At 44.6% G+C, this 13,420-nt stretch overlaps 1 long non-coding RNA gene across 1 annotated transcript; it reads right to left on the bottom strand.

Annotated features, from left to right (window-relative positions):
- Positions 1-812: 812 nt before the first annotated feature.
- On the bottom strand, positions 813-1,244 carry LOC306808860. The gene is made up of 2 exons (XR_013776117.1): positions 1,150-1,244; positions 813-1,072 (listed from the first exon to the last, which is right to left on the bottom strand). It is a non-coding gene; the product is annotated as an uncharacterized lncRNA (long non-coding RNA).
- Positions 1,245-13,420: the final 12,176 nt, after the last annotated feature.

Consider the following 13,420-nt stretch of genomic DNA (forward strand, 5'->3'; position numbering starts at 1 on the left):
ACTCCCTGTGAACCAGCAAGGAGAATCTGGGGGTGCAGAGCAGGGCTGGGGAGTTCCCTCAAGGTGTGGGCAGGCAGGGATGGATTATTTAATATTATTTAATATTATTTAATATTATTTAATATTATTTAATATTATTTAATATTATTTAACCAGCTGGGGAGTGGGGACTCACCTACATCCACAGGAGAGCTTGGGAATAACCCCAGTGCTCTCTCCCTCATCCCTCCATGAATTTGACTGAAAAATTGTTTTGGTTGTTTGCTTTTTTTTGTTATGTGGCATTGAAAATGTGACTGAACCCTCCCAGGGAAGGGTTGGTTTGTGTTCCCAGGCTCAGTTCCCCTGCTGCATTTCACGTTTGCAGTTTATGATCCCCTGAATCCTTGTCCCATCCCTGAATGGAAATGTCACAAAATCCAGGGCAGTGTGTGCCATCCTCTGCTCTCTGCCACTTGTGATGCCTTCAGTGAGGTTGAACCACAGCTCCCCTGCAGAGGCTTTTTTCCCAGAGCCCTGCCAGATGGGTTTTTGTCCCTCACACCAAGCTGCTCTCCTGTCAGCTCTGCCTTGGCTCCCCCCAAAGCTGGCACCCCCACCAAGCATTAGGAGGGATAAAATTGGGGTTTTTTTGGTAGATTTGTGTCCTGTTCATCCTCTCCACACCCTTTGCATCTCCCCTCAATTGCATTTTTCTTTCTCTGCCCTAATCCTTTGAGTTTTTCCTGCACCTAAGAGAAATAAGGAGTGTGTGGTCTTTTTGCCACCTGTCTGTTCCTCCAGCTTTTTAAATTGCTGCTGCGGTCAGAGGCTCAGATAAGCCATGGATTTATTCCATCATGTGAGTAAACCATGGGCAATATTGACCATCCCTCTCCAGGCAGCATCAAAATTACACAGATTTCTAAGTCTAAAATACAACAGGAAGCCACCAGTTCTCTCCAAAACAAAAAAAACAAAAACCTGTTCAAGGAAGCTGAAATCCCAATTCAGGCTTTCCCTGCTGCACTCTGGCCATGTTCTAATTTCTCCACTCTCTGCTCTTCCAAGGGTCACTTGGTCATATTTCTCCCTAAAACAAACTCATTAAAAAATCAGGGAAAAGGTGGGAGATATGATTTAATTGAAAAGAGAAATATGGAAAGCTACCTGGGAGAGGGAGAGGAGGGAGATCTTGAGCCATCTCCTGCATTTTTGCTGGTTTATTGCTGTGCCTGGGAGTTTTTCCTGCAGCAGTATGTCACTGGAATAATAAGGCAGCAGGTTGGTTGCTTGACTGCAGTGGCCACATCAGTGGGATTTCAAGAGATAAGTAATTCTGTTTGATTTTGTATCCAGGAATTATAATTTACATTCCCTTCACCTTAGAGAGAGAGGCAGTCTGGGCTATAATTAAGCTTTTTTTTCCCCCCTGTCTGCTTTGGTCCTCTGTTCCTCTTATTGTCAGGCAACGTGGCAGCAGAAGCCTTAAAAGCAGGGAGTCATGACAACTGACTCTTCCCAGAGCAACTGGAGTTGTTAGAAGGGAAAAAAAAAATAAATCCCTAAACCACAAATGGCTGAAAAAGCAATTAAATCACAAAACTGTATGATTTTGTTATCTGCAGCTTTGAGGGTGGGGTGGGTAAAAAGGGAGCTGGATTCACTGATGGTTTCATGTGTGTAAATAAATCAGTGCCCACACAAAGAGCCAGTTAAGGGCAGGAGGAGTGCCTTGCACAAGAATCTCTTAATGGCTTTGGAACAAAATTCCTGTTGAATTTCCCAGGGTGAGAAATTCAAAGAGCAGCTTAGGAGAGTCCATCCTGGAGCAATGTCCATGTAGTGCTCAGAGCTTGCTTTTATCACAGGTTTGACTGGCTCCAAATTAAAAATTACCCTGGCAATGAGACATTTGACCAAAATTTTACACTTAAAAAAAAATAATTAAAAAAAAAAAAAGTGATTTTGATTGAGATGAGGAGTTGCTGTGCCTGGATTTTTGCTTAGCATGGCAGGAGAGGATTTATTCATCTGCACTCTGATTTTGGTGATGTCTCCCAATACAGAACTCTGTGTGTCCCCTGAGTTTCCACTGTTTGCACAGTGAATCCTGCTCTGGGTGAATCCTGCTCTGAGCCCCTCAGGCTGTGACAACCTCGTGGTTTTGGCAGCTCACAGACATGTCCTGGTGTTGAGGAGGGAAAACCTGGGTGATTTCAGACAACATCCTTCCAGAAAGACATCAGGTTGTTTTTTTTTTTTTTTTTGGGATTGCCTATGGGTACAGAACATCTGAATTTGGGAAATCAGGGCTCCCCTCCTCAGCAGAGGATGGTCTCAAAGCACAGCAAAGCCAGGTATCTTTGAGCCAAGCTTAGTCAGGCTCCTCTTTTGCCCTTCTGCTCTTCATTCTTTTGCTGTCTGTGATTTATCTGCTCTCTCTGAAGGGGAGATCCCAGCACAGACAGAATCTGTGGTTTCCCTGCACATCCCATTTGTGCTCTGCTAAAACCAACCAAAGAAAGTATTTGGAGAGTGGCTTTGTCTTTCAAACAGCTCCAGATGCAAAATGCTCCGTGGCTTTATGTCAGGATTGTAACAAATGAATAGAGCACAGTGAATTAATTTTGCTAATGAGCTTTGCAACCACATGATGCATCTTCATACAATTAAGGCACAGAAGGAGGCAAGAAGATCCCAAGTGACATCCTTTGTCACAGCACTTCAGGACCCTCCAAAGTGTTGTCCCCCCATCCCTGTAATTTCTTTCCTTCACAAAGACCAGAAATGCACAGACCAGTTGTTTCAACAATTGAAAAATGATGTGTGTGGTGCTGGTTGCAACAGTGTTTTTGTAGCTCTCATTTATTTTGCTCTCCAGACAAGAAAGGCAAAGCAGTAGCATTTTATAGAGCAGAGAACATTTTTACACAGTTCTCTTAAATCTTTGTAGCAGCGCCTGAACAAAATGTTTACACTGTAAAGAGAATTTAGTAAACTATCCACGAGACTTATCACGACAAGCTGCCCATCCCTCCTGAGCCATTGTTTTCCATCCCATTCATTCCCAACATCTGCTGCTGCTGACCCTCCAGCCCCATTTACCCATCTGCACTGCTCCCTCTGCACCCCTGAAATATTTCCTGTTGATTTACATCCCTTTCAGAAGCAGATATCTGGGGCTGTTCTGATGCTCTGAACCTTTTCCTGACCCCCAGAACTTTTTCCTGACACTCAGAACATTTTTTTGACCCCCAGAACCATTTCCTGACCCCCCAGAACCATTTCCTGACACTCAGAACATTTTCTTGATGCTCAGAACCATTTCCTGATGCCCAGATCCATTTCCTGACCCCAGATCCATTTCCTGGTGCTCAGAACCCTTTCCTGAGCCAGAACCATTTCCTGACCCCCATATCCATTTCCTGACCCCAGATCCCTCTCCTGACCCCAGAACCCTTTCCTGACCCATATCAATTTCCTGACCCCAGATCCCTTTCCTGACCCCATATCCATTTCCTGACCCAGAACCCTTTCCTGACCCCCAGAACACTTTCCTGACCCCATATCCATTTCCTTATCCCCAGATCCCTTTCCTGACCCCATATCCATTTCCTTAGCCCAGAACCCTTTCCTGACCCCCAGAACACTTTCCTGACCCCATATCCATTTCCTTATCCCCATATCCATTTCCTTACCCCCAGATCCCTTTCCTGACCCCATATCCATTTCCTTACCCCAGATCCCTTTCCTGACCCCATATCCATTTCCTGACCCAGAACCCTTTCCTGACCCCATATCCATTTCCTTAGCCCAGAACCCTTTCCTGACCCCCAGAACACTTTCCTGACCCCATATCCATTTCCTTATCCCCATATCCATTTCCTTACCCCAGATCCCTTTCCTGACCCAGACCCATTCCTGTGCCTCTCTGGGCTCTCACCACCACAGACACTGACAGCTGCCACTGCCACTAGCTGCCATCACAGGGCTGTGTGCAATTTAGGAGAACAATTTGCATAATTCCAAAGCCTAAAAATATCCCTGCACAAACAAAATGCCTGCTCAGTCTCTCTGGCAGCGTGGAAATGGCTGCTTCCTTCCCAGCTTTAGTTCCAGGGATCCTCAGCACCTTCTCCTTCCATCTGAAGGTTTGTGAGAGACATTTCAGGCCAGGGAGCAAGTGATGATTGCCCCCAACATGTATCACAGGTGACTGCAGAATAATGAGCTGTCAGGGTGCCTGGGAGGGAGGTGAAGCCTGAGGATGGAGTGGGAGCATGGCAGGAATCCCCTGCCCACCCCTGGGACTCCAGGTGACTCTTTAAAATGCTGTTTATTATATCCAGATGATGCAGCAATTCACAGGTCGTGGTGACAAGAGCCCAGCTTACACCTTTCAGCCACAGCTGTAAGTTTGAACTCTAGTTCTGGTTACAGTGCATTTTTTACTTTTCATTGCAGAGCACCTTAAAACATGACAACCAACCAATACTTTTACTATGAGCCTATCATAATTACTAACATTACCATATCCATGTTACTATTTCCAATCACAAAAAATTAATGTGTTACAATTCAAGCTAAAAGGTGGGGTTTTTTTGTTTTCTTGCAGTAGAAAATTCTCAGACCATTTTTCTACTTGCAACATTGGCATTCTTGTTTGCCTGTATCATCTTTTTGCTTAGAAAAAACATCTTTTGTTTTAGGTGTGTTTTCCTTTGCTCTGAGCTATTAAAACACCTTCTAACTAAGATACTAACATACCCTTTGCCTTTTTAATTATCCAGTAAAACTGGCTCAGCAATTCTTTCATTCTAGATCAAAACTTGCTTTCATTTCTATTCCTTCTTCAAATTCTACATTCAAAGATCTTTCTGCCAAACATAGATATCTGTGAGACCTTCCTGTCTATCCCTGTAATATGTTCAGGTGTGCAGAGCTGCCCACCCCACCCAGTTAAAGAACAGCTCCAGCTCTCCACATCTCCTTGGTGGTGCCAAGAGAGGATTTGTGACCTTCTTGTTCTGCTGGGTGACAGCACAACAGGTTGGAACAAACCAACCAAGCCCCAGCACCACGAGGGGTTTGGAGCACTGATAAAATATGTCAATTAATTACCCAGAGCACCAACACACCCATGAATCCCAGAGGGATCTGCCTGAGACCATGGAATTATCCACTGCCATGGTCATGGCACTGACAGGGAAATGGGGATTTGTGTCCAGCAGTGATTTTTTTTTTTTTTTTTTTTCCTGCTCACTGGTGATTCTTCCTAGGAAAAAGCTCTCTGTGATTTTAACCTCCTGAGTTTCCTTGTCAAAGGAGCAGCAGCAAATCACAGCAGCTTTTGTTCTCTTTAAATAAATCATCAAAATAGATGTACTAACTGTGCACAAATCTTGGGTTTGGGTGTCTTGTACCTCCCAGTTCCTGAGGGCCAGAAGAGATGAGGAAAACCTCTGTGCTGCCTTAGCTCACTGTCCTCAGCTGTAAAGGATGGACAGGGATAAAACACCACCCAAACCTCTCTTTTTGATGGATCTGGGCTAGAGCTTATCTCTCCTCATTCAGAGCCCAGCAGAATGTGCACTCAGCCCAATGGGGCCCCACAAAATGAATTTTCAAAAAGCATTTTTCTCAGTGTCCCAGTGACTACCCAAGGCAAATTGTGGCAGATTAATATTGGATTGAGAATAGCAAATATTTGGCTTTAGACAAAGGCATATTGATCTTTTATGTTTCTTTGCCCTCAGTCTCTTTAGAAACCACTCATTTGCTAAAATCAGAATTAATTCACCCCAGGAAATGTGGTGGTGTAGGAGACACACCTGAAACCAGTGCCTCATTCAGCTCTTCTAGGAAAGACAAGCAGTTTGACATCTTTTGGGTTCATTTATTTTACTCTTTCTTCCCTAATAATTCCCATTTACTGGTTTTCAAAGCACAAAAACGTTTTCTTCTCCCACCCTCAGCTGCCTGAGGTAACTCTATTGAAATCAATGGATTTCCACAGGTGCCCAAAAGCCCTGCAAAGCCAATCAGGCATTTTAGTGATTGCCCTTCATGCCCTTGATTTGTTTGCTCCCCACTCCTGCCCGTGCTGGAGAAGTTCCATTCATTTTGTACCATCACTGAAAACCACATCAGCCGAAGCTGAAATTTATTGCAAACATTTGTTTTCTGCTGGCACATCCAGGCTGACTCTCATCCCACTTACTCTGCTTTTTCATGACAGGGATCACAATAACTGCTCCTCATTTACTGCCTTGACATAACACTCAGACCAGTAAAACACCACTGACACACTGATGGCCTGGAAAGTGTTGGAGCATTTAAGATAAAGTTTAATGTGCTGTCCTTCCTCTCCCCCTTTATAGAGACAGAGCTGCCTGGGATGGAACAGCCCAAATCAGCTTTTTTGTTTCATTTCTATCCAAGTATACAGGCACAAACCAAGTTGGCACATCCTAAAAAAGAGTGAGACCAACAGGTTTTGAGCAGACTTGCTGTGCAGGCACGATTGGTGTGAGCCTTTGCAGCACACCTGGTGCAAAAAAGATGGATTGAAGCCTGTGTGGATGTGCAGGTGATTTCTAAAAGCAGCAGTGGAACACCTAAAGCAACGAGCTGGGATTCCTGCACCTGCCCCCTGCAAGAAATGTGGTTGCATTTTTGCTGTTTGGTTTCAGATCAGGTCTCCTGGTGCCACTTTCCCAGCTCTAGATGCATCTCTTGCACAAAAGAAAGGGCACACAGTGAGAGACTGATTGCAATCTCTCACCAAAAAAAAAAAAAAAAAAAAAAAAAAATTCAGTTCAAAAAGGTTGTGGAAGGGAGGAGGGTATTGGGTTATTTTAAACTCCAGAGAAATCAGCTATGGGATGTGGACATTGTGTCTGATCTGAGTGCTTTGAACCCCACCTGGAAGAGAACTGGTGGTTTTGCTGTGCCTGGTGCTCTCCCCAGATGTGAATTCACTGAGAGAATGAACAGTTGTCAGTCCAAGCCTGCCAAAATTTCCTATGCAGAGTAATACTCATGCATTTTTTTCCAGGGTGCTTTTCCTATGAGTAAACATTACAGCTCAAATCATGAGTAAATACAGGAGAGAAAAAAGTCAGAATCTGATTTTATCTGATTTTGCCTTGGCAGGGAATGACTTCACAGCTTTCTCATGCATTGTCTAAATGTACAACTTTCCTCTCCCATTTCCTCTCTAAAAATGAGTGAGTAGTCCAGGAGGGATTTAGTCAAATGGAAATGAGCTTTCTCTAAGCACATTCCCTGTCAAAAACACCCTCAGGTTTTGGAGTGGATGGGTGAGAATCACAATAGACTGATGACCGTTCAAGGTTCAGAATCTCTTGGAATCTGTATTACACCTTAATCCTCCTTGTTAGAATTCCTCCCTGCCTCAAGAACCATTTATGAATCAAGAAAACAAAGCCCCCTTTGGCTGGATCCTGCAGACTCCTGACATTCCCAGCTGTCCCATCCATGGAAATGGGAGCAGCTCCTTGCCCAGGTGATTCCAGGGCTCAAGGTGCCAAACCCCAGAGTTTATTTCAGTCCAAATCTCAAGCCCAGTGAGAGAATCCCTGAATTCTGAGTTTAGGGTGTGTCTGAAGGGGAATTTCTGCTCAGTGCTGGCTCTGGGAATGAGAGGAGGTCACAGATTCCCCTGGAGGAGCTCTGGGTTCCTCTGGCTGGATCAGAAAGTGCAACAACCCCTTTGTGGACATTGTTTGGAAATGGTGGAGTCTGATAGGGGCCCTCAGACAAAGCACTGAAAGAATGAGGATAAATGCACATTTTTAATGAGCTCTAACAAAAGTCTGTTGAGTGGTTTCTTCAATCCGGTTGTGTTTTGATTATTTCCATTGTCCTGTGTTTCCCCATATGCGGTTGTGATGCATCCAGGAAAAAATCATGAACATTTGCATTGACAGCCATCCAGAATTTCCATTTAAAATGATCCACTTTGTTACAGTAATTAGCCTTGTAAGTGGAACAAAGCACACAACACTGACAATAGCTGCTAGTGATCACTTCACTTCCTAATCAGGCTGCTCCTTCAAGCATTCTAATTTATTTTACTAATGATTACAGGGCAGATGCTGCACAGATTTGCACCTCTAGGAACTCCATCGAAATAGAGAAGCAGAAAAACTTGCCTGGTTTGCCTAATCCTGAAGTACCCTGAGTAATCTGATGGCCAAGTGATTATAGATAACAGACTTTGCTCTCAGAGGTTTATTGTTTGAATTCTCTGACATATCAGTTGCTGTGAAGGAGGGGCGTTTCTGGGACAGCCTTTGAAGGGGAGATGGGAGTAGGAGCACCTCCTTGCCTTGAGTTCTCCATTAAAAAAACATCTCCCAGTTGGTTCTGCTCCTTCAGAAAAAAACACTCAGAGAGAAAATGCAGTTTCCTTGAGAGCAATGATAACAAGGAGATACTGGTGAGGGGCTTAAACTGTTAATCCTGTGTGAGAAATAAGGATTTTTTTTTTTTTTCATTAAAATACAGGTTTGCTTCTGTCAGTGTAATCCTCTAGAGTTCAAACCCCAAGCGAGCATTAATGTCCTTCACCTTTCATGATTCAAAGCCAGTTCATCCAGTTCCTTCAGCGTGGCCTTTTCCATCCTTATAGCAGGGATCCATCAGGCAGACTTGGGCTGAAATTTGCCTTTTGCAAAAGGGCAAACTCATCTATTTAGGTGCAGCAAATGGGAGCAAGCAGAGCCAGGCACACACAGGGAACAACATTTCCTTGGCATGACCCTCAACCCTCTTGGTTCCCTGCAGAACTCATCAATTAGTTGAGATACCTGCAGAAAAGTTGTGTTTGGGTGGATAAGAGCAGATTTTGGCTGGGTTTTGTTCTGGTTGAATCAGAATAGTGGGCAAACTGCTCTTCCCTTTTCTGAGATCAAGCCCTGCTCTTCTTTTCTCTGTGTCCATGTGTTGTTCAGCTGCCTGGTGTGTTGTGTTTTAAAGTACACAAAAGGGCCTGGGAGGAATCCAGAAAAGTAACATTTCATCCAATAAATTAAATAAATTTGAGATCATCAAGCTGGAAATGGAGAACTTTTTGGAGCACTGATTTCTTTTATGCTGCACCAATGCAGCAGTGGAGGATCCTTCACCCTCCAAAGGCTCAGCTCTGTGAATTGGCCAAGCAAGGCTGAGTTCAGCTGAAGGGGTTCAGGATTTCTCACTCTCTGCTGAGCAGTTCTGGTCACAGATTTGTGCTGTTGGCTTCTTTCATGTCTGGGAGGCAAAAAAAATGTGGCTTGAGGCTCAGGGCATCCCTTGAGCTTCATGGCCAAGAACCAAAAAGTCACCCAAGCTCCAGCACCAGATTTCATAGCCAAGGGATTTCCTTTTCTCTAAACCTTCAGGACTTTGCTACTGCTGCCCATTTCCCCTTTGACAGTTCCAACCCTTTCTGTGGTTTTTGGAAGAGCTGTGTGGAAGCCAATGTGAGTGGCATTGGAAGGGGAGCCATAAACACAATTTTCATGTCTTATGATTCTCATGATCAGCAAAAAGCAAAGCTCAAGGAGGAGAAATGCAAATAACCTGATTGAAGGAATGAGCTGGAATTTTCCCCCTCTCATGCTCTGTGGGATGGAGTTGCCATGGGCACAGCACCCCAATCTGCCATTCCCAGCAGGACCAATGCTGATTTACCCAATAAATCCTGGAGATCCTTCTTCATCCCAAGAATGCATCCACCAGAAGCTGCAAAAGAAAACACAAACCCCCTGATTGAGTCACCAGGGGCTGAGGACTCTTTGTCCTTTGAGATGCCTCTGGGTGGCAGAATCAGTTCCCTGGAGAATTTGGGGAGCAGACCAGGCCAGGGTTGCTGCAGCCCCATCCAGGGAGTGTGTGATGCCCTGGGAGCACTGAGGGATTCAGCAGGGCAGGGTTCAGCATTAGTTCAGGGCTCAGCATTTCCTTCCTCCCCCAGCTCCTGCAGACAGGCAAAAGCTGCAAGATCTCGATGAGACCGAAATATTAATTCTGTGTTATTGCATCAAGTTTGACTAACAAGCTGCATGAATAAATCTGCAGCCTGAGCTTCTGCCAGGGCCAAGTTTCTATGGCAACAACAACCCATCTTATCTTTAGGAATTTCATTAGCAAGGGAGGGAAACAAAACAAAACAAAAAAAGATTAAAAAATCCCACCCCAAAATCAGGAAAGATTTGTCAAATTAAGAGCAGCATCTCCCTCCCCCATATCTCTTTTTTTTTTTTTTTTTTTTTTTTTTTTTTTTTTTTTTTGGGAAAGACTGCTTGGATTTTTCTTCTCGTTTGTAAAGGTGTTTTTTTGAAAAATTCACATCAATGTCAGAGACAAAAAAATACCCAAAAACCAAAAAGAAACAAAAGCCACAGCAAATGCTTTTGTACCTCTGAGTTGGAGAGGGAGGGATCACAAACATGCAGAACATGGATGTTGCAGAGCACTCAGCATTATCCAGATGAGCCCCAGCACTGCCCCCTCTCCCAAAATCCAGAATTAGGGAGGAGAGCTGGGAATGGGAGACCCTGTGCTGTGTTCAGAGTGAGAGTTCCTGGTGATGTGAGCCCCGTGGGGGGAGCAGGTGACATTTGGGGAGTTTTATTTGTTTGTTTGTTTGCGTGTTCCTGCTCTCAGAGCCTCAGTGCTCGATATTCCCAACACAGGAATTGGGTTTGTTGGATTTGCAAAGCAGGGCTGTCTGTGTTTTACCCTCCTCTCACCTTGGGCTGCCCTAGACCCTTGTGACAAATAAAATAAACATGTTTAAAAAGTCGATTCAAATTGTTTCAGGGGAAAATAAAAACAAACAAAAACCTCCTGCACTGACAAAAGAGGAGGAAGGGATGCAGGGGCTCTGCTCTGGGAACAGTTTGGAAATTCCACATTCCCCCCACCCTCAGTGGTTTGGTTGGACAGCAGGAGGAGGCAGAGATGCTGCATTCCAGTTTGGGGAGTTTGGCTTTGATCCCACTGAGGAGGTTAAAAAGGGTTGTCCTTAAACCAGGATGGGCTCAGCTTTTCCCTGGGGCAGGGCAGGGGAGATGCTGATCCCTGGAATTCCTGCTCCCCCAGGCAGAGCCACAGCTCTGGAGAGGATGAGGATGGGAGTGACAGGCTGGGACAGGCAGAAAATAGCAGAGGGGACAGAGCTGTGGGTTTGAGGAGGGATTTTAGGGCAGGGAATGGTTTAATCCAGTGCTTGTCCTCCCTGTCAACCTGCAACTGGAACAAAACATTTCCTACTGTACCACTGCAAAGAGCAGCTCCAACTCTGTCAGCCCCCAAGAGCACCAGTTTCATTGGGAAAAATCCATATCAGGGACAGGAAACAATGGTTAAAGGAGTGCTCTCCTCCTGTCATTTCTACCTGGGAAGCCCCAGGGACCATTATTTCAGGAACACTGCCTGTAATGCCTCTTATAGCTGTTTTACAGTCAGCCTTTCTGCTGATATCAGAGAAGCAATCTCCCAATTATGTCAGGGTAAGTGGATGGAGAAACAGCTCTGCCACTAACAAACAGCCACACTTAGATTATTTCCTCCACTTTGCCTTGGAATGGCCAATCAAGATTTTTACAATCACAATACCTGCCATACTCCCTGGTGAGCCATATAATTCATCCAGCCAGAGAAAACATCACCAAACACAGCTAACACATCAAATCACAACATGGGTTTTGTACAGTGAATTACAGCTGCTCACACGAGGCTGTTAGTGAACAATCTGCAGCCCCAATTTCATTATTCATGGAAGAAATTGATCAGCAGTTCCAAATAACAAATAAATCTAAGAATTTTGTGAACTGTCCAGAACAAATTCAGGAGCTGGGAAGGGAAGCAGTGTTGGTGGAATAAATTATTTGCTGTGAAATGGGTTGGTTGGTTCTAACTAATGCATATTCCAAAAAGGGAGCAACAGCATTTATTCATTTATTCCACTGGATCACAGGGATGTGAAGTGATGGAGGTAAAACAATTCCTGGCTCAGAATTTGCCCACCAGTGCAGGGATGAGTTCTGGAGAAAGGCATCAGCATTCCCTGTTTGATTTGTCTCCTGGTTGAGTTATGTTTTCCCATGGCCACAAGAGAACCCAGCAGCTTTGGGCAGGGTTTTGCCCAAAAAAAACCCCAAAAACAAACAAAAAAAAACCAAACAAACCTTTGGGTTTTGCCAGAACTGTAAATTCCCCTTTTCCTCCTCTTTCTGCAGGAAGGTGCTCAGCCCTGGCAGCTCCTGTGCTGATCATCTGCCAAGTGGATAAGTGCTGGATTTCATGCTAAAATGTGATTTCACCAGGCATGATTTGGCTGTGGAGCTCCAAAATTTGAGCTGTGCAGGCCTCAGCATAGGCAGGGTGGTTTATAATCCCCACTGGAGTCTGCTCTGCAAAATGGACTTGGATCCACACTTTTCTGGGAGTGTAAATGCACCCTGAGAGCTGCAAACAGGCTTTGGGTTCCCAGAGAAATCTGCCAGAAGGGAATATTCACTGAGAGAGCCTTGCCTGTCCAGTCAGACTCCAACCTGCCAAACTGGGGACATCTCCCTGCCTGGTGACAGGGACACATTTGCCCTGAACAGAAGCTGCTGGTGAGAATTTGGTGCTGCACCATATGGATGCTCTGCCTGTGATGAGTGAGGAGCCTTTCAAAGATGATTAATATGGGATTATTATTAAAAATCAGAAATTCTTCCATGGCCAAAGAGCAGAAATTCTCTGTACTGCAGTGGATGATGGGGGGATGCCCCAGCCTTGAGCAGCCTGGGCTGGTGGAAGGTGTTTCTCCCCATGGCAATGAGATGATCTTGTCAGGAAAATTAATCCACAAACACCACAGGTTTGTGTCCAAAAATGAGACAGAGGAGTCCTGGAACTTTATTGGAATAAAGGGAGAGGCCATGGGACATTCACATGGGATCTCTCAAACTTTTGGAGGATGCAGTCTCCTTTTATCCCAATTTCTCTCTCTGTCCCCATTGCTAAGGTACTTGAGAGGCACAGACTTCCCAAACACCTGACACCTGAGATTCCACTTCAATGTAAAACCCTCCCTTTTAATTTTTAATTCTTATAGAATTTATAGTTTCCCCTGTTGCTTCTTTCATCTTCCAATATCCAATTTCATTTATCAGCAAACCAGCAGTCTGTTTGTATAGGCAAAAATCTTTTTCCATTCATCAATCAGTGGAATCCATCCCATTGTTTCTTTTATCTCTCAGTGCTGGTTTTATCCACCAGCAGATCCACAACTCATTTGTAAGGACAAATCCAACATTCCTCTCAGTCTTTAAGGTCTCTTCCACCTTTAAATTCCCAGCCCATCCTGTTGTTCTGTGGTCAAAACACACCAGCTCTGAAAGGGATGCAGTGGATGGTTTGAATTTCGGATTTTTCT

Source organism: Erithacus rubecula (assembly GCF_903797595.1).
Source record: "Erithacus rubecula genome assembly, chromosome: 16".
Taxonomy (NCBI): domain Eukaryota; kingdom Metazoa; phylum Chordata; class Aves; order Passeriformes; family Muscicapidae; genus Erithacus; species Erithacus rubecula.